General features: G+C 39.3%; 1 long non-coding RNA gene across 1 annotated transcript; it reads left to right on the forward strand.

The window, feature by feature from the left end:
- The first annotated feature begins 15583 nt into the window (after nt 1-15583).
- LOC103278327 (uncharacterized) lies at nt 15584-17590 on the forward strand. Its single transcript, XR_505957.3, has 3 exons — nt 15584-15912; nt 16003-16070; nt 16151-17590. It is a non-coding gene; the product is annotated as an uncharacterized LOC103278327 (long non-coding RNA).
- Nucleotides 17591-20573: the final 2983 nt, after the last annotated feature.

A 20573-nucleotide genomic window follows, 5' to 3' on the forward strand; every position in this document is an offset into this window, starting at 1 on the left:
CTGGTATGATTTTGTTTTGTTTATCATTTAGTGTTGCCAGAGGCAGTTTTGAACATTTTATCAATGATAGTTCTGATGCCCTAGTTACCTCTAGAATAAAGTTCAAAGATTGTTTTGATGTCTATTTTAGTTTTTCTGCAATGTAGTATATTAGATATTTTTTCTACCTAACAAAATATAAAAATAGTGAGATACGCTTACTATATATTTAGAGAAATGTTAGTTCCAAGAAAACTATTACAGTATCACAATCATTTGGTCATGCCAGCATTATTGGACTAGAGTCTCTTACTGAAGAAAAGTTGATAAGTCAAAAGTTTGCTGAAAATTCATCAATGAGGATTTATATTGAAGGAGAAATCTTTCAATTAAATAAGCAAAGCAGGATCATGATCTATATATATAAAAGGATAAAAAAGAATCGGCCTAGGACAAAACAACAAAACTACACATCCCAGAAACACTAAACTTGGCAACACAGCCCCTCATCCATCCCTTTACGTTCATACAACAAAAATAAAAGAAAAATAAAGTCCTAATTAGAAGGAAAGGAATAATTGTTTTTTATCCAATTGCTGCCAGTTACAAGGCTAAACTCACTTGGTCTCCTAGCCCACTTGGTCTCCTAGCAACCTACTCAGCCCAGGGGACAGGCACAGTTAGAGCTCAGGCCTCTTCTACACTGCCTATAAGATACAGATTATCTGATTTTAACTGGATTATATGGCAGTGTAAACTCAAGGCCCTTCCACACAGCTATATTACCTATTTATAATCTTATATTATCTGCTTTGAACTGGATTAGCTTGAGTCCACACTGCCAGATAATTCACTTCAGTGTGCATTTTATACAGCTGTGTAGAAGGGGCCTCATATAATCCAGTTCTAAGCAGATAATATAAGATTATAAATATACAGTAGAGTCTCACTTATCCAACATAAACAGGCCGGCAGAACGTTGGATAAGTGAATATGTTGGATAATAAGAAGGGATTCAGGAAAAGCCGATTAAACATCAAATTAGGTAATGATTATACAAATTAAGCACCAAACATCATGTTATGCAACAAATTTGACAGAAAAAGTAGTTCAGTGCTCAGTAATTCTATGTTGTAATTACTGTATTTACAAATTTAGCACCAAAATATCACAATGAATTTAAAACATTGACTACAAAAACATTGACTACTAAAAGGCAGACTGCGTTGGATAATCCAGAACACTGGATAAGTGAATGTTGGATAAGTGAGATTCTACTGTAATATGAAATAATTACTGTGGTAATCCAGTCCAACCCAATTCTGCCATGGAGGACACAATCCAAGCACACCCAACAGATGGCCACCCAGCCTCTCAATAATAATAATAATAATAATAATAAGAAGAAGAAGAAGAAGAAGAAGAAGAAGAAGAATAAGAATATCATACAATCCTAAGGTTAGCAGATACCCCTAAGGATCATCCAGTTCAACTTCTTTATATCATGCAGGAGGACACAATCCAAGCACTCCTGACAGATGGCCATCCAATATCTGCACAATAATAATACACATTGAATCATAGCATCAGACAGTTAGGACACACCTCTAAAGTCCATCCAGTTTAACCCAATTCTGCCATGCAGGACACAATCCAAGCACTCCCAAGAGATGGCCACCCAGCCTCTCAATACTAATACTAATAATAATAGTAATAATAATAACCCCCCGCAGGTGCCACCTTGACGTGGTGGTGCGGGGCTTAACCATTCCGAGGACGCTGACCTCCCCGCAGGTGCCACCTTGAAGTGGTGGGGGCTTAACCATTCCGACAATGCTGAGGGCTGTGCTGGCGGTAGTGTAACTACTGGCAGATCCAACCAAGCCAGAGAGACCTCAGCAGAGGAATGGAACCAAGAGCACCTAAACCATTAGCATTATGGAGAATCAAACCAAAACGAAGTCAATACTGGTCGTCACCCAGGATAAAAAAGACTGTGGTGGATGCTGCTGATTCTGGACATCCATCGACAAATGGGCTATGGAATCATCAAAACCCAAATGAACAGTCACAGAAGCGGCAGAAATATGCAATGACAGAAAACCGCACAGTTATGAAATGCTATTACAACTCTGAACCAAAAAAGGATGCATCAGCTATGGAAACAAGAGTACCCTGACTCACAGATAACAGAACCCTGACTGGCTGACCAACGAAGATTCATAATCAGAAACAAAGTGTTCAGTGAAGTCGAACTAGAAGAAATCCAGAAAATCTGCAAAGCAAATTACCATCAGACCACAGCACAGACAGCAGCAGAGACTCCAGCAACACTTGGAACAGTGGAACAGATTGAACCAGAAGAAAGTGTGGCGCTTTTGCAAGAATTTGAAGAACCAGCACTTGAAACACCTGTTGAATCACCAGGAACCTTGACAGCAAGACAACAAGAGTTCAAGAATAAGATCATGGCTCATGCTGCAGCAAATGCAATAAGACAGCGGCTCCCAACTCTAAAAACAGTGCCCAAGAGACATCTGGCGCCTCTCATGAAAGATGTGAATACAGTACTCTCCACTATCCAAATAACATCAATTCAACAAACAAACAAACCAATTTGCCTATAGTGCAGCAGTGATAGTAACAGAAGAGCTTGGGCTCCTACAACCAAGGCAGCCCCAAAGAAAATTGACTGGAAAACCAAAGTGGAAGGTCAGGCTAGAGTTGAAAATCAAGAAATTAAGATCAGATGCAAGTAACCTGAAAAATATGAAAGAGAAGAAACTGAAGAATGACAAAATCAAGCAATACTGATCCGAAAGTACTGGCTGAACACCAGAAAAATTGAAGAAGCTTTGAAAATTGTGAAAGAACAAATTACAGCAACAGCCAGAAAAATTGAAAGATATGAAGCCAGAATCATCCAGTACAGACAAAATCAACTGTTTCAATCAGACCAAAGACGGTTCTACCAGAGTCTGAACCAAACAACAGACACAGTAACCATAAAGCCAGAGAAAACTGCAACAACGATAAAGTTCTGGAAAGAGCTTTGGGAAAATAATAAGAACTACAACAAAAACTCTGGGTGGATAAAAGAGTTTGAAGGAAAATTCTCACAGAACAAAATGGAACAGATGGAAATAACAACTGAAATGATCAGCAAACGAGTGCAAAAAGTCAAGAACTGGACATCGCCTGGTAGTGATCAACTTCATGGATTTTGGCTCAAACATCTGATTAGTTTACATGGAAAAATGGCCCAACAAACAGACAGACTACAAACAGAGGCACAACTATGTGGCCCAAATGATTCATTGGAACTTATGCCTCAAGTACCACCTTCCAGCAGCAAAGAACTGGTGGGATCACAAACCTGCAAAAGTATTGGAAAATGAACATGCAAAGACACTGTGGGACTTCCGAATCCAGACTGACAAAGTTCTGGAACACAACACACCAGACAACACAGTTGTGGAAAAGAAAAAGGTTTGGATCATTGATGTTGCCATCCCAGGTGACAGTCGCATTGACGAAAAACAACAGGAAAAACTCAGCCGCTATCAGGACCTCAAGATTGAATTTCAAAGACTCTGGCAGAAACCAGTGCAAGTGGTCTGGGTGCCGTGCCAAAAGATCTCAGCTGGCATTTGGAAACAATAGACATTGACAAAATTATGATCTGTCAACTGCAAAAGGCCGCCCTGCTGGGATCTGTGCACATCATCCGAAAATACATCACACAGTCCTAGACACTTGGGAAGTGTTCGACTTGTGATTTTGTGATATGAAATCCAGCATATCTATGTCATAATAAAATAATAATAACAACATCATCATAAAGTCCTAAAATTTGGAGTGACCCCTAAGGATCATCCAGATCAACTTCCTTCTACCATGCAGGAGGACACAATCCAAGCACTCCTGACAGATGGCCATCCAGCCTCTACATAATGATGATGATGATGATGATGATGATGATGATGATGATGATGATAATAATAATAATAGAAGCATAGAATCCAAGAGTTTGGAGAGACCCCTAAGGGCCATCCAGCCCAACCCTTTCTACTATGCAGCAGGACACAATCCAAGCATTCACAACACATGGACAACGTATAAATACTATACAATACTACACAGGGACATAGACCCCCTCTACCCTCACTACTTTCACAGTACACAAACAACCAAATGCATACTAAACATAAAGACAACCATACAGCAGACATTCAATACCACCATTACCTCAACAAGTTCTTACCAACACCACCAGATAACGCCACAGCAACACATGGCCGGGCACAGCTAGTAAATTATATAATGGTTGAACTGCAAAGAGTCTACAGTATTTACCAAAGTGCAACAAAGATGTAAAGGAGTATTTGCTTGTTCTCCAATCTGCCCAATAAAAGTTGAATATCAAGCATAGGCAAACTTTTTTGCTTTGGGGGCATATTGTGGGCTGGGCCAGGAGGTAGGGGGCCCAGGCACATGCTGGGTGGAGTGGGCCTGGGAAGGGGAAGGCCTGGGAGAGGGCAGAGCCAGAAGGGGGCAGGGTAGGGCCTGGGTCATCCCCAGGTTATCCTGGCATAAGAATGGGGCTGCTCACCCCTTTCTTATGCTGGGAGAAAGGCAAGACACACGGCGACTGCCTCAATCCACCCTGGCAATCCTCCTCTCAATCCTCCTCCCCCAATCCTTGAGCTGTCCTCTTGTCAGTATGCCAGGAAGAGAGCAAGACAGGTGGTGGCTGAGAGGGCTCTGGAGGGCTCTTAGCTGCAGGGTACCTTCCTCGAGCTGTCCTCCTGGAATAAGGATGGGACTGCTCACACCATCCTTATGCCGGAAGGAGGGTGAGATGCGAGGTGGCTGAGAGTACTCCAGAGGGCTCTCAGCTGCTGCATGCCTTCTTCCCACATTTTTTTGGCATAAGGATGTGGCGTGCCAACGTGTCCTTATGCCAAGAGGACAAGGAAAATGAGGGCCTGAGGTAATCATCCAAGTGGCTGCATCCGCCCCTTGGGCCTTTGTTTGCCCATGCTTGATCTATATGATTGGTGCTTGACAAAGCAGCATTTGATAGGTTCCACTTAAATATGCTTGTAACATTCCTATGGTGGCCATTCCCCCCCCCCCCCCCAAATCTTGCTATCAATATTGTGCATATTGTTATCGTGGTTGCATGACATTAATTTTCAGTCTGCTTATGAAAATTCAACATATTAATAATTATATTTTTATGTTACTATGTTTTTGCCTTGGTGCCATTTTTTACAGTAACTACACCTTTGGGAGCCCTTGGTGGCACAGTGGGTTAAACCACTGACTTCTGAACTTGCTGACCGAAAGGTTGGCAGTTCAAATCTGGGGAGTGGAGTGAGCTTCCACTGTTTAATCCCAGCTTCTGCCAACCTAGCAGTTCGAAAACATGCCAATTTCAGTAGGTCAATAGATACTGCTCCGGTGGAAGGTAACGGCACTCCATGCAATCATGCCGGCCACAAGACTTTAGAGGCGTCTACGAAAAATGGCAGTTTAGAAATGGAGTTGAGCACCACCCTCCAGAGTTGGACACAACTAGACTTAATGTCAAGGGGAAACCTTTACCTTTATCAACTTACACTTCTAGGATAACTACTACAAAGCAATGTTTGATGAGCTGGCATTAGAACAAGAAGACCCAGGTTCAAGTGCTTGCTTGATTATAGGATTTACCATGTCACCTTAGACTGACACTATTCCTCAACAAATCTATCTTATTGGGTTGTTGAAGAAATTAATGTTAAGGTGGGAACCATGCAAAGGAATTAGGAACTCTACTGTTTGTGGTGATAGTAATACTAGTAGGTAAAGGAGCCCCTGGTGGAGTAGTGGGTTAAAGCCTTGTGACTTGAAGGTTGGGCTGCTGATCTGCAAGCAGCCAGGTTCGAATCCCACCTGGGGAGAGTGCGGATGAGCTCCCTCTATCAGCTCCAGCTCCATGCGGGGACATGTGAGAGAAGCCTCCCACAAGGATGGTAAAACATCAAAACATCAGGGCGTCCCCTGGGCAATATCCTTGCAGACGGCCAATTCTTTCACTCCAGAAGTGACTTGCAGTTTCTCAAGTCGTTCCTGACACACACACAAAAAAAGGTAAAGGTAAAGGTTTCCCTGATGTTAAGTCCAGTCGTGTCCGACTCTGGGGGTTGGTGCTCATCTCCATTTCTAAGCCGAAGAGTCAGTGTTGTCCGTACACACCTCAAGGTAATTTGTATTAAATGATCTACAATGATCATTTAATACAATTTGAAGCTAGGTAAGCTCCCACAAAAGCATGAAAAAGAAAGCCCTTAATGCACATAGGTGCTCTGTGTTTTCTGTAATCCCTATCCAGGCTTCAAATTGGTTCCAGGATTTTCTTTGTAATCATCTGTATGGTGAAGCCACTCTCCTCAATACTGGTTTGACACTGATTTAAGTGGTCATTGTAGATATGCCCTGATGTATGTTCACTTCTCCTCTATTTCTCTCATTATGCTCTTCCTCCTCTCTTCTTCTCTTCAGCTTGCTTCACCTGGTGCTATACTTTTTTCCTTTACCCCTGTGTTTGGCTTCGTGATTCAAATGATTTGATTGACTCTATGTTATTAGGAAAAATTTTCACATGTTATTCTGTGCAATACCATATGGCCAATGGCAACAAACCACTTAGGTCTTATTCAATGACAAGAAATGGAACCAGTCTTTTGAGTACACTGTTGATATTGCTGTGTTCAGTGTGAGTGAAGAGGGGAGACGAGAAATTTTTAGTTTCTTTGTTTTCAAATGTTGTACTTTTTATTATCTGGAATAAACCCAGTCTCTTTAAGAAAGGCTTGAAGCCCAAATACTGGCTTTTGTCCAATGGCAATACAGCAGAAGGAAAATCAAGGGAACCAGACGATAGATTGTAGACAGATATGCAATTTAGAAATTAATTAGTATGTATAATGCCTGGTGATGTGACAGGAGTACATTATGCCAGAAAGCATTTCGGCTGCCATATTTTTTTTATAATTTTTGGTGCTGTGTTGACATTTGGGAGATTATAGATACTATTCATACATATGGAGAAATGAGGAATATGCATAAGATTCATTCTCCCTTTCCCTAATCTTCCCTGATCTTCTCAGAAGGAGGACATTGGGGAAGGTACATCTTTGAACTTATGCTGATCAGAGAGAGCACTGGGAAAATGGAAGGAAAAACTAGGGATTATATGTGCATATTTTTAAAAAGTCAGAGATGATCATGAAAAGGGACAAGATTTCATGACTGGTACTGCTGAAGAGGAATAGAACTGACTTACTTATTCATTGCACTCTGCTCATTCCTCCAGAAGAGTCTAACCCCAGGTGGATCAGTATGAATTAGCTCTATTTTCCAGCAGAAAAGCACATTTTAGGATAGTAAATCACTAATATTATAAAGAGAACAAGCAAGACAGAATCCAATTCAAATGCTATGCCACCATTCCCTCATTGAGGTAAAAAGAGTGAAGAAAAAATGTGACTAAAAGTATTAAGAAAAATCTACTAGTAAAAAAAATCATAGGAATCTCTTTTCATCTCACTGTTGAACTGTATATTGTGTTCTGAGACTTGTTGGAAAACTAATAGAAGATGAACAAAGAAACACAAATTAGCCTGTAAAGTGATGTACCGCAAGTGATCTTTTACTGTTTTTCATAGTTACAAGGTTGTGTTCTCTATGTTCTAAATCATGGATGGGATAAAACACTCAAATGTTTGGCTAGCTTTTATTTCTGTGATGCTTTCCCCTCAGTCTTCAGAGGAGACGAGCGGTGTCGGGTGAGGCAAGGCAGACAGTAGGCAAGGTCGACTGTGTTCTTCTCCTCCAATTGGCCCAACAGGCATGGCTCAGGCAGCAATTTTCCATGGGCTGTGTGAGGAGCGCACCTGGGCTGAACAGCAGGCAAGGAACAGTATCAGCCCTGCTTTCTTTTGTTTTGGGCTTATTTTCATTCCAGGGAAGGGGTTGCCATTTCGTACTCCCAACCAAAATGAAAGAACGAAAGCACGGATTAAACGGGAGAAACAGGTACTGTGCACACCTCTAGCTCTTAGCATCGTAATACCTACAGGTTCTATATTAGATGTACAAGCACTTTTTTCAGTGATGAATGCTTCCCATTTGAAATGTAATATATGAAAATGTTGTCATAGAATATAAATTTGCTTCATTTGTGGTAAATTGCCTTGTTTTGCATTTTATTTCTACAGTTAAAGTGTTGATAATATGTATTTACTTGTATGTCATAGTCAGGCTATTATAAAAGACAGTTAATAAAAAACTGCTACTTTCATATTTTTTACATTTTTTGTAATAAGATCAGATATTCTATAATTTGAAGTCTCCCCCATTGATTTGACCATAGATTCGGCCTTTATATGACTTTCAAATCTGAAACATTTGAAAGTATAATTTGAATGCTTTAACAAATCTCTGAAGTTCATACACATCTGTTTTATGAATTTAATCCTGCAGAAGAAAGAAAAGAATGGACTATTCCTAGTTTAACAACCTTGGATAGAACTAATTAGATATCTTTCCTGCAGTAAATTCCAATCCAATTACAGTTGGGAATTCTGTGTGTGTCAAAAATGCATGGGCTGTTTAAATACAAGGCTGTAATAATCACAAACAGAACAATAATTTAGTTTATCCAACAAATCTGTTTGCCTCAGTATTCCCACATATGTATGTTCAGACTTGTTTGACAAATATGGTATTACTCAAATATCACTTCAATCTATGTGCATAAAAAAGACAACTTGATTTTTTGCTCAGGTTTCTTTAGCTTCACTGGGAAATGTTATAAATGGACATAGCTGAACGTGTTAAGAGCTAGTGATTACCTTTAAATGTCTCACATTAGCAATGAAATATGCTACCCACAATTTTCTGGGAAAAATCGTACTATATCTAGAATAGCACTTAGTACAGTATTCTATTCCATTGGTTAAAATGCCTTGCTATCTGTCTTAGCAACAAGGCTGAAGTTTTGTATGCAAGCATGGAAGCCACATTGACCCTAGCAGGTACAGGTAGATATCATTGTCACTGAAATCTCAGCAAAGCCTGCAAGGCCTATGACTTATTCTTGGATTACATGGTGTTGATTGTGTAAGAACACATTTTCTGTTCATTGGTTGGAGCAAATATGAATGAATAACAAAGGCAGTCTGATAGCTAGATACTCTGAAAGAGCAATTTAAGCTCCCTGTGTCTGGATAATATCATCCAACACAAAGCTGCTCTACTTTAAATCTTTGCTGTATGTTTGTCCCACAGGAACTACAAATGTGTATTCAATCATTTCATACCTTTTTTAAGAAAAAGAAGGGAGGATAATGTCTCATATGGAATAATTTGCATTTTGTTTTCTAAAAGAGAGAAAGGTCTTTTGCTTCAGACTTTTCTGATAATAATTAGCTTAGATTCAACCAGAGAATTGAGGAACAGTTAGTGCCCATGCTAAATCACAAATGTTTCTAAAAGAATAAGAAACTATAGCACATGCATTTCAAATTCCATTTGATTTCTTTTGCTTTGGGATGCTTCTGCCTTCTGCAACTCGAGCTAAGGCTTCAGTTTAAATGGCATATTTCTGTTCTTGGAACTCCTAGTGCATTTTTATAGTCATAGTTTCATAGATCTATCTTTAGATTTTTCCAGTCAGCATAATTTGGGGGGAGATAATTCTACTCAAAAATCTCTAAGTATCCACTTTTCTGTGTTAACCTATCTCTACAGCTGTGAAATTATTTCTCTTACTGTAGTCATGGTTCTACATTCCTTCTCAAATAGCTACTTGCAAAACAAAACCTTCACAAGAGAAATGATTGTTTAGATGCAGGATAATTAAACAACTATTTTGGCATTAACTGACCAATAAAAACCTCATGTTAAAAATGTTCTAGAATGTCATGGATAATTTAGTTATACAAATCAAATCATACAGAAGTCAAAACAACTGCCTTTGCACAAAGATTAGGGATTCCTGTGCTCCCAACATGCTCTTAAGCAGCAGTGCATTTAGGAGGGTTATAGTCTTTCAAAAATGGTCCTCCTAAAAGGAAGTACAGTAGAGTCCCACTTATCCAAGATAAATGGGCCGGCAGAACATTGAAGAAGTGAAAATCTTGGATAATAAGGAGGGATTAAGAAAAAAGCCTATTAAACATAAAATTACTTTATGATTTTACAAATTAAGCACCAAAACATCATGTTTTATAAGAAACTAGCTTGGGGACCTGGCGATGCCCGGGTCATTTGAGAATGGTATTATTTGTCTTTTAATGTTATGTATTCTGTTTGGAGTGGCTGAACTACAATTCCCAGAATCGTGTCATGCAGTACTCTGTGGATGGGGGTGAACTACTGCAATTTCCAGATTCCTGGGGTAATTGTCCTGAAATATCTATCAGTATTCACAGCAGGCAATATTCAGTCTGTGTTCCAAGTTCAGTCTGTGTGCCAAGTCTAGATTTGTCATTGGCTGGGTTCAGTGGTCTTTGGATGGAGGTGAACTACAACTCCCAAAATCAAGGCCCCCTCCCACAAATACCTGCAGTATGTTCAGTAGGCCATGAGGCTTCTCTGTGTGAAGTGTGGTCCTAGTGCATTGTCGGTGGGGGTCAGTGTTTATCTGGCTGCAGGTGAATTATAACTCCCTTTTCCCCAAACTTGTCCAATATGTTGTATTGGTTATGGGGGCTCTGTGTGCCAAGTGTGATGCTCATTCATTGCAGGTGAACTATAAATCCTAGTACCTACTACTCCTGAACTTTCAGTCCAGTTCCCCTCCAAACCCACCAGTAGTCAAATCTGGGCATATCGGGTCTGCATGGTAAGTTTGGCCGAGAGCCATCATTATTTGGGTTCATAGCATTCTGCGTGTAAGTGAACTACAAATCCTCTATATTCCCCAGTAGGAGTGACAGTACTCTGACTTGATGCAGGGTGAACTACAACTTCCACCATGTGGAGTCAATCCCTAAACTCCTCCAGTAAGTTTAGTTGCAGGTCAGTTCTGCTCTGTTTGTTATGCAGAGAGATTGGAAAGGAAAGGGCAGTGGGCAGGGCCATGCAAATTCCACAGCAATGAGAACCCTGGGATGCCTGCCTGTGGTGGAAGAAAAAACAAAATCTAGGATGAAATGGTCCCCAAACGAAAGCATTCCTTGGGTGGTGGGCTGTAGTGTTTGGGAAGGACATTGACAGGGTTTGGGCTGCATTTTCATGGCGCTCGCTGTAACCACAATGTCAGTGGAAAAGAGTGACTTGCTAGATTTTTAACCCTGGGAAGTATAGCCTGTTTGTGGAGGCCGGAGGCTGTCTGTGTGGGCAGACATCCATGCCACATACACACATACGGGTTTTTGCTTTTATTATGGATTGACAGAAAAAGCAGTTGAATACACAGTAATATTATGTGGTAATTACTGTATTTACTAATTTAACACCAAAGCATTGCAACATTTACTACAAAAACAATGACTACTAAAAGGCAGACTGTCTTGGATAATACAGAACCTTGGATATGTGAAGCTTGGATAAGTGAGACTCTACTGTATATGTGATACCAGAAATATGATCATTGAGGTATTTAAAGTAAGATTAATTCAAGAGCAGCTTGCTACAATATGGATTTTATGATGTCTTTTAATCAGGGTGCAACCACAGTCTAGGCTAGGGATTCAGGGGCATGCAATCCTCCAGAGAAGTGGTTCTCAACCTGGGGTCCCCAGATGTTTTTGACCTACAACTTCCAGAAATCCCAGCCAGTTTATCAGCTGTTGGGATTTCTGGGAGTTGAAGGCCAAAAACATCTGGGAACTCCAGGTTGAGAACCACTGCTCCAGAGAGTGTTAGGACCTCATCACATTGAGCCAGGGAAACCAAGGGACAGCAGGAGAAAGCGAGGGAAATCATGGAGCAGCATAACGCTGTATTTCCTACCCATCATGGGTCATTAGGAGTCATGGTATCTCTTCCCATGATATTTCCCTACTATCCCCCACTTCCTCTTCACCTATTCCAGCTTTCTTGCATGAAGAGGTGTTGCTGGCACGTTGCCGGCATGGAGCCCCACGGAACCCCACCGGAAGTAGCCGTGCATCATACAGTGTTCTCTAGGGGGCTCCGTGCCAGCAGTGTGCCACCAGGGCAAAGAAGCAGGAAGAAGATGCGTCTTGGCCTCAATGTGATTACAGTGTCTATCAGTTCAGTATACTGAATGGAAAGGCATTAGTACAGGAAACCTAATTTGATCTTGAGTTTGGAAGAGGTTTTTGGAAAAATGAGAACTTCATATTACTGAAGCCAGCAAACCTACTGCTGTAATGATTGACATGCAAAAAAGAACAAGCCTTTTGTGCAGATTTTTTTTTTGCCACTGATAAACTTGGAATATATTAGGATGGAGCTGCAAAGAGCTTCAAGGCCATAGGAAAATTCTATTTCATCATGCTGGCTATGGTTGTCAGTTTTGGGACATAAAGAATCAAGCTGGGCAACACAGACCTAATGGGCTATTAGCACCCAGGTTCACAAAACAAAAATGCAAAAGCTTCCAAAACTTCCTGGCACACTGGAGCCTCTCTCACCTACTTGCATATCCACCTGAGAGCATGCTTCATTTTTCCATATCCAAAGCTATAACTGGTCTGTCAACTATTGAATGTCGAGTTTGTGTGTGAGTGTGTGAGAGAGACTGCTTGCTATTAGTCATGTGATAAAACCTTGCAATGTTCCTGTGCAACCCTCTCCTTTGATGGTTGAAAAAGCATAATTTTCCTGCATACTGGTTGAGCCATGTGTTTGTAATCTTGGTAGCTATTCAGCTAATATTGCATTTAACTACACACCCAATTGTTGTACATGGTAATAATAAGCAATGGCTGGTGGGGTAATGATGGATCACTCCATACTTCTTCCATCCGACTGCCATAATTGCACACTAGCTTTTGATGAAGTTCAGCTGTTTCCATTGCTGACACTGTTGAAACATGGGACAGATTTGTGCTTACTCATAAGGCAGAATGCCAGAATGGCTCTAGATATAGTATAGATCAGGACTCCCACATCTACAGCAGAAGCAGAAGGGAGTCTCCATCACCCAGCAGTGCAGAACATAGTCCTGTTCCGTTTTGCAGTGGTCTTTGGCTGCAATGTGGGTCCTAATTGCCATCTCCTGCTGCAATGTTAGCTACCATGATGAGGAAGAGGAAAGAGGGGAGAGGGGGACCACCCTCCTATCTCTCTTTGTTCCCAGTGTATATTGTTATTCAGGGCTGATGTCACAGCACACAATGGTGGCTAAGCAGGAGCTGTGTTACTGCCGGAGACTGCTGCAACTTGGGAGGGTGGGATTGCCACCTTGTGTTCCTGGGCTGCCTGAGCCTGGGAAACATGAGGTGGCTGTGGAGATAATTGCAGCCACTTATATAGGCTCCAAATTAGGGAGAATGTTTCACTTGTGTTACCCAGAATTAGCCCATGTGACTGATCTACCTTTACACTGATTTAAGAAGTCATTGTAGAAGGGGCATAATACTTTGTCACAAGAATGCCACTACCCCAGGGTGAATGGTTGGGCACGAAGGTGTTGACAGTGCCACAAATCATTGCACATTTAACATAAAGAGCTTTGTAATGGTGCAATGATAGAATTCCTGCAATCAATAACCCTAATAAGGACAATAGTGACAGGCCTGCCTGCTCCTTTTCATAAGATGTTCAGGTCAATTGTATCCAGAACACCTGAATCTTGTCTCCTCCTCATCTGCCTGCTCCTCTCCAAAAACAAGTTGAGTCAAGTCCTCTATTGTCTCAGTCTGACACAGGGACATACTGAGTCTTCAAGCCCCATAACTAAATGTAGAAGTAACATGATTTATATGTTTCTCAACTTGCATGCATTTGTGGTTTGTTTTGTTTTTGTTTTGAGATCCCAAACTATATCCTCCTGCTGGATTAGGGTAACAATGTTCACATGGAGAACTTCGGCAAGCTTCATTATATGCTCACTTTTTCATGCCCATTACCACTAGCATAATCATATTTTTAAAAATAATTCTTGGCAACTTCATATCTCACATTTCTGTGGCTGCTTCTGAATGAATTTTATTGTTATGGTCACAGACCAATAGTGTAAAGCTTTAAAACTTTAAAATATTAAAAACAGAGTGATTGGTTTTGTTTATAGTAACAAACTTTACAATAGTTGAGATCACATGAGATTTTCCCTTTCCCCATTGTTCCCCTAGTTCAGTTTCCAGTACATTACTCTTCAAAGAAATGTTTTCTCCTAACAGAACATGAAAGTATGTTGAAGGTACATAAATTCAATGCCAATTAATTAGCGCATTAATTTCAAGGGAACAGAAAGCTGCTCCTACCTCATCATTTTGTTTGTCAAACTAAAAGGACAGCTTGAGCAGCCTGACCCAGCTAAGACCCTCTCTTCATACTTAATCTATGATTTCTTGTGTATCACATGCACAGTAATCTTGTTTCTTTTGACATTTTTCACACCCACTAATCCTATTCACCCTGTGACATGCGAGCCATAATATTGTGTTACTAGGATATGAAAGCCTACCATTTCAATCATTTCAGTATGTTATTGTAGTTAAGTCCTGGGCACTGGATCAGGGAATGTGGGATGACTGAAGGTAGTCTCTTATACAGACTTTAAAAGTGTATGCACATTTGTTAAACAGCCTAGTATTGAAGAGGATGAAAACGAAGTCTCATGTTGTCTTAGTGTGAGTGTTTACACAGTATCAGAAGAAAACTCTCCCAGTTTTGAAAATCCACACAAATTACAAGATGAGTCAAAGGTAAGGCACAGGTTGTAATCCTCTACTCTTGATGCTAGCTTTCCCTGGCATTCCCTACCATAGGTTTGCTGCCTCCTAATATCTTTCCAAAAGGCTACATAACAGGAAAGGTAGTGGTAAGGCAGTCTTGGAAAGTACAAGACTTATTGGGAACTCTCCAAAACTGGCTTTGCTGCTCTCAACTGGGAGTTCCCTAACTCAGTTTGGGTGTTAGTTTTGAACTCCTTTTGTACTTCTGAGTTTTGGGAAAGGTTTGTGGGCTTCAATACTGCTTGCTTTAGTTCATGCCTCCGTTTTTCAGCCCATTGTGAACTTTTGGGTCAAGTTCTAGAACTTTAAGTTTAACCCGGATTATATAGCTGGCTAATCCGGATTATTTGCCAGTTCTTGTTTTTTGGGGTTTAACCCGCTTGTTCTACTTAATAACACTGATAGTTAAGTGTTTTAAGTCTTTTTAGTTTGTTGAGCTATTTTTTGGACTGTTGCTATAATAAACTCTATTTTGCTCTCTAATTGGCGTCTGACTTTTGACAATTGAACACAAAAGCAGAATCAGGAATCAGTCTAGAGAATCAATACAAACACTTTCATGATCAACAACACAGCCCAGAATCGTTTAAATTTCACATATTAGAAATGGTGACACAATCTAAACATATGGACTACAATACTAAACTCTTACATAGAGAATCATACTGGATGTTCAAGTTACAAACTGAGCACCCCCGTGGTCTAAATGAACATAACTCATATAGTTGTTTCATGTGAGCCTGTACCTTGTTAACCTTTCCATACTACAAATTCCAACTATACTGTGAGTACCATCAGCACCATCTGGTGTTTGTAAGCATATATTCAGTAACTCCCTATTGCTTTAAATGGATACATACAGTTCTATTGTTACTTGAAATCATCATCCCACCTGATGATAAAACTTTCCTTTATATTGTGGGGGATCTCAAAGAACATTCCATACTCACTATAAGAATAAACAAAGAGTCAGCAGAGTATAATAGAAATAGATAAATTCACAGACACTGTGAGTATACGGATATGTATATAAACTTTTTAAACTGAAATCTAAAAACTTTTGATTGTGTTATAGCCAGTGTTTGTTCTTTTTGTTTAGAACCCACCTTTGAAAAAAGATAAACTTGAGAGAAGAATGTAAAGTGTGTTTCATGTGAATGTACAATTGTGAGTACTTATATCAGATTTACAATTATATTTATGTGGATATGTTATACCCTTCTGTTAATTCATTCTAATTTTCTCAGATAAACTCACCTGAAAAAGACTAAGTCGAAACCGGTCATGTGTTCTACATGCTCTTCAGTTTCAACTGATTGATTCAACAAGTGAAAGCTTATGGATAGAGCAAACATTGTTCAGTTATATATTCATTTTGATGTATGGAACATTAACATTACATTGTAAATTATGTACTGATTGTACTTCATTCAATCTAAGTTTATATTTTATATTTGTTTATTGATCGTTTGCTAGTGCATATTGTTGTATTTGTGGGTATATATTAGTTTGGTATGTAACCAGGAACCCATTTACTTAAACCGCCATTCCACATAGTTCACTACAAAGCTTGGTCTGGATCTACTATTCACCAGAGCCATTAAAAAGATCCAAATCAATCAAACAAACAAGAAAAAAAAGGCCCAACAGTTTTGTGAACATTACTTTGAAGGTTTGGCACTTTATGGGAAGCCTATATTGACCTTTTACTCCTGCCACGTGTGTGACTGATTGTTTCCAGAAAGAAAGGGAAATAAATAAATTAAGCCACAGCATTAAGCCCTGGAGACGTGAAGCACGTTCCAAACAGTGGACTTGCTTTCATAAGTGAGCTCAATGATTTCCAGAGCATTATATACTCACTTAAAAAATAAAACCAAAAGTGTTTGGGCCACCTCTACAGAAATAAAGATGAAAGGAATCTTAGAGTGCTTCCAAATGGAGCCTATTGGTATCAATTTAAAAAAGGTAAGAGGAGAAGGAGAGGTCAATCACCTGGAAAATGTCTCGATAAATGAGGAAATGACAAAGTACTTAGTATTCGATGCAATGGATTTTAAGCACTGTGTGTTTAATAATTATGTAAAATACTCATTGCTTATAGTCAAACTTCAGTTTTCATGCTTTTAACTTTGATGGATTTGATTATTTGTGAGTTTCCCGGTAATTAAATGTGATTTTAAAAAAGAGTTTTGTGGCCTACCAGGGAAAAAAATAAAGACACACATAGACTAGAAAATGCAGTGAAAAATAAATAGATTAGTAACACATACATGGATGAAATAAATATAATATATTTTTGTGTCAACAATGTTAAAAATTAAAGTTGGGGAAGGTGATAGAGATATTCAGAACTTCCCATTTTCACTGGGGTCCTGCATCACTAACCCTCATGGATATAGAGGGCCACATGTACTTGGGGAAACATCTAGGAATGCCTATACAACTACATTAGCATTGTCTCTGAGCCACTATGCTTTACTAAAACCAAGTGTACAGAAATTAATCAAATGCATATTCCTTGTTTGTTCCCTGTTTTCTTCCTCCTTCCCAAGCCCGTTCCCTGCTCTACATCAAATCTTTTCTTTTTTTTTATCCCATGAAGTGACATGCACTTTGACTGAGTTATAAACTGTAATCAAAATAATGAAATGCATAAGATTTTGGATTAAATATGCTAGCAAATGTTGCAGTAAGCTCAAAACAGAATTGTGCAGCAAACTGCAAACTGAGTTCATTCCAAATGCGGTTCTCATTGTGCAAAAGCCCTACTTTATGGTTTTTATTTCTGCATTTTTATTGCTATCAAATATCCTAGTAAGTAATGAAGACAAAATGGATGATAACAGTAGGAACTGTCCAGCTGGAAGGCTCCAATCCCAATTCAAATCACTATACTTTCCCCAACACTTTGCAAACTGGATTATATTGTGTGTGTGTGTGTGTGTTTGTGTGTGTTTGTCTCTGTCTGTCTGTCTATCTATGCACGCACATGCTTATACACACACACGCAGAGAAGTATGTTAGAATTCTGTTATCAAATGATCAAACATCTACAACACAAACTATATATATATTTCATAACTAATGGAAGACAGTACTGACCCAATATATATTTTCAGGCATATAACCTTATTTTAAGGGAGAAGAATAAAAAACTTCACTTTGGGGCACTTGAACATCTAATTTTAAGCACATTCTTGGTGACAGATGTTAAATAGCTGTAGCATTAGTTACAGCACATTGCAAAGTGCACTTGGGAGACAGATTGAAGCCTAGGACATAGTTCCCTACTAAGGCACATACAATGCGTGTCAAAGGTCCACTTTCAATTTCTGCCATGACAAGTTAAAAGATCTCAGGTAGCTGTGCTTTAAGGAATTTCATTTGCTCCCAATCTCAGCATGTGATGTAGGGTTAAACAGCATCGAGTCAGTAAGTGTCAGCATCATCTGGTCAGGCATGAATTAAATCTGAATGGGGAAATCTAATGGAAGGGGGTAAAGGAAACTCTAAAACCAATCCATTTAGGACTGGCAAGTATTTTAGTAGTAAGTATTGTTACCAGGCAGTATTATGTTATCCTATATTTCCAGATGAAGAGACAAATCTCAGCGTGAGCAGATTTGAGTTGAGACAAGTTGTTTTTTGAGTTGCATATGTGAAATAGCTCTAAAACCTTGGTACACAATGTCCACCCATTCCCAGTTGCTGACAAGACCCATACAGAGGTGTTTTGTTTGGTTTCATCCAATGGTGTGTTGTTTGGTATTCATGTATCATGTGTCATGTATTTGTGTGCTGCACTTACGTACACTTTGGCAGTCCTGAAACCAGGGAAGGGGACTGGTGGAGTCAGGTTAAAACATGTCTTTATAACCAAGCAAAGGTAGCCACATACCATAAAATGCCTTTCAGAATTTCTGATAATGTAAAATGCATATATTATAATAAACAACATCACAAGGTTAAAGGTTTCTCCTGACATTAAGTCTAGTTGTGTCTGACTCTGGGGGTTGGTGCTCATCTCCATTTCTAAGCCGAAGAGCCGGCATTGTAAACACCTTCTAGGTCATGTGGCTAGCATGGAGCGCCGTTACCTTTCTGCCAAAGCGGTACCTATTCAAAATTTGCATGTTTTTGAATTGCTAGGTTGGCAGAACCTGGGGCTAACAATGGGAGCTTAGTTCATCGTGTGAATTTGAATTGCTGACCTTTTGGTCAGCAAGTTCTACAGCTTAGTGATTTAACCCGCTGCACCACCGCAGCCCCAGGAAATAAGATATATTAACAAAAATATACCTGTCATATAATAGATTTTATATTGGCTTACAAAAGTAGCACAACACAAGTAGTATACTTTCCAGAAAATAGCCAGCTATGGAGTGAACCAATTATTAGATATTATTAGATATTAGATATAGGGAAGCTAGTCTAGGGAAGACAAATGTTCTCAGCTGGAGCTGCATTAGGTTGCTCCCCTCTCTTGCTCTTTTGAGGTCCCAATAACTTAAAGAAGATATAGGTTCAAATAAAGTGGCCCTTATTTAGCTGAGCTCCCTCTGTCTAGTCTTATAATTCCATGATTCGTCATCAAACCAAATATATCTGCCACTGAAAAAACTTTATACTGGATTACCAAAGCAGCACAACACAATTATGATGCTGTACAAGAGCAACAACAAAAAAATCTCTGTGGGCTGGGGCTGAACTTTTCATGAGTCTATTTCTTTTTTCCCTCAGCTGGGATTACCTGATATGTTATTTAAATGTATGTATTTTTGTTTTTTATTACATTATTTTGAATTAGAATAGTAAATCATTAATGCCACTTTGGATTTTTATATATTTTATAATCCAAATTGTCACACAAGATTTATGGTTATAAATCAAAATAATGCAATATAAAATATATGAACATACAACATTTTAATAATAGAACAGGTCAAACTATAATCCCAGCAGTGGGGGAGAAGGAGCAGACTTAACAATTAAATCATGTAAAAGATCTGAATATATAACAATGAACAACACCCACCACCCTCAGCTGTACTTAAAAGTTGAGATGTTTGATCCCAAACAGATTCCTTGAAAAGGTCTTTGCTTGTATAATCTCTGCTAGTGGAGATACCTGCAAAAGGTTTCTAGGACATAACCCTAGTAGTCAGGAGGGATCATATGGCAGAAGGCTGACTTTTAAACCTTAAACCATATTAAATTCACCAAATGAAAGCCCCCCCCCCCCCAAGGATTCTACAGGATGCGGCCATGGGAGTTAAAGTGGCATTATAGTGCTACGAATGTGAAAAGTGCTCCAGAACTTGAATGAGAGTATTCCTTATACTGCCACAGTACACCAATTTGTTGATTTGTAGTTCTGGATAATAATTTGTGGACTAGATAATAAGAGATCATTATCATTATCGGGCCCTGGTTGAGAATTATTTTGTATCTGGGCTCTGTTAGTTCATCATGGGCCACACAACCAACTCACACAACTCTGTTTGGCTTCTGTACATTAATGCTGGATGTTTGTTAAAATGTTATGTCATTATATAAATTTTGTCTAATTATGTTGATTCAATTTATTGATGTTAGGTTTAGTGTGTTGATGTTAGGTTTAATTTGATGTTAAGCTTTAAAATTGTTTTCATATGTGGGATTTTTCTG

Source organism: Anolis carolinensis, chromosome 3 (assembly GCF_035594765.1).
Source record: "Anolis carolinensis isolate JA03-04 chromosome 3, rAnoCar3.1.pri, whole genome shotgun sequence".
Classification (NCBI taxonomy): domain Eukaryota; kingdom Metazoa; phylum Chordata; class Lepidosauria; order Squamata; family Dactyloidae; genus Anolis; species Anolis carolinensis.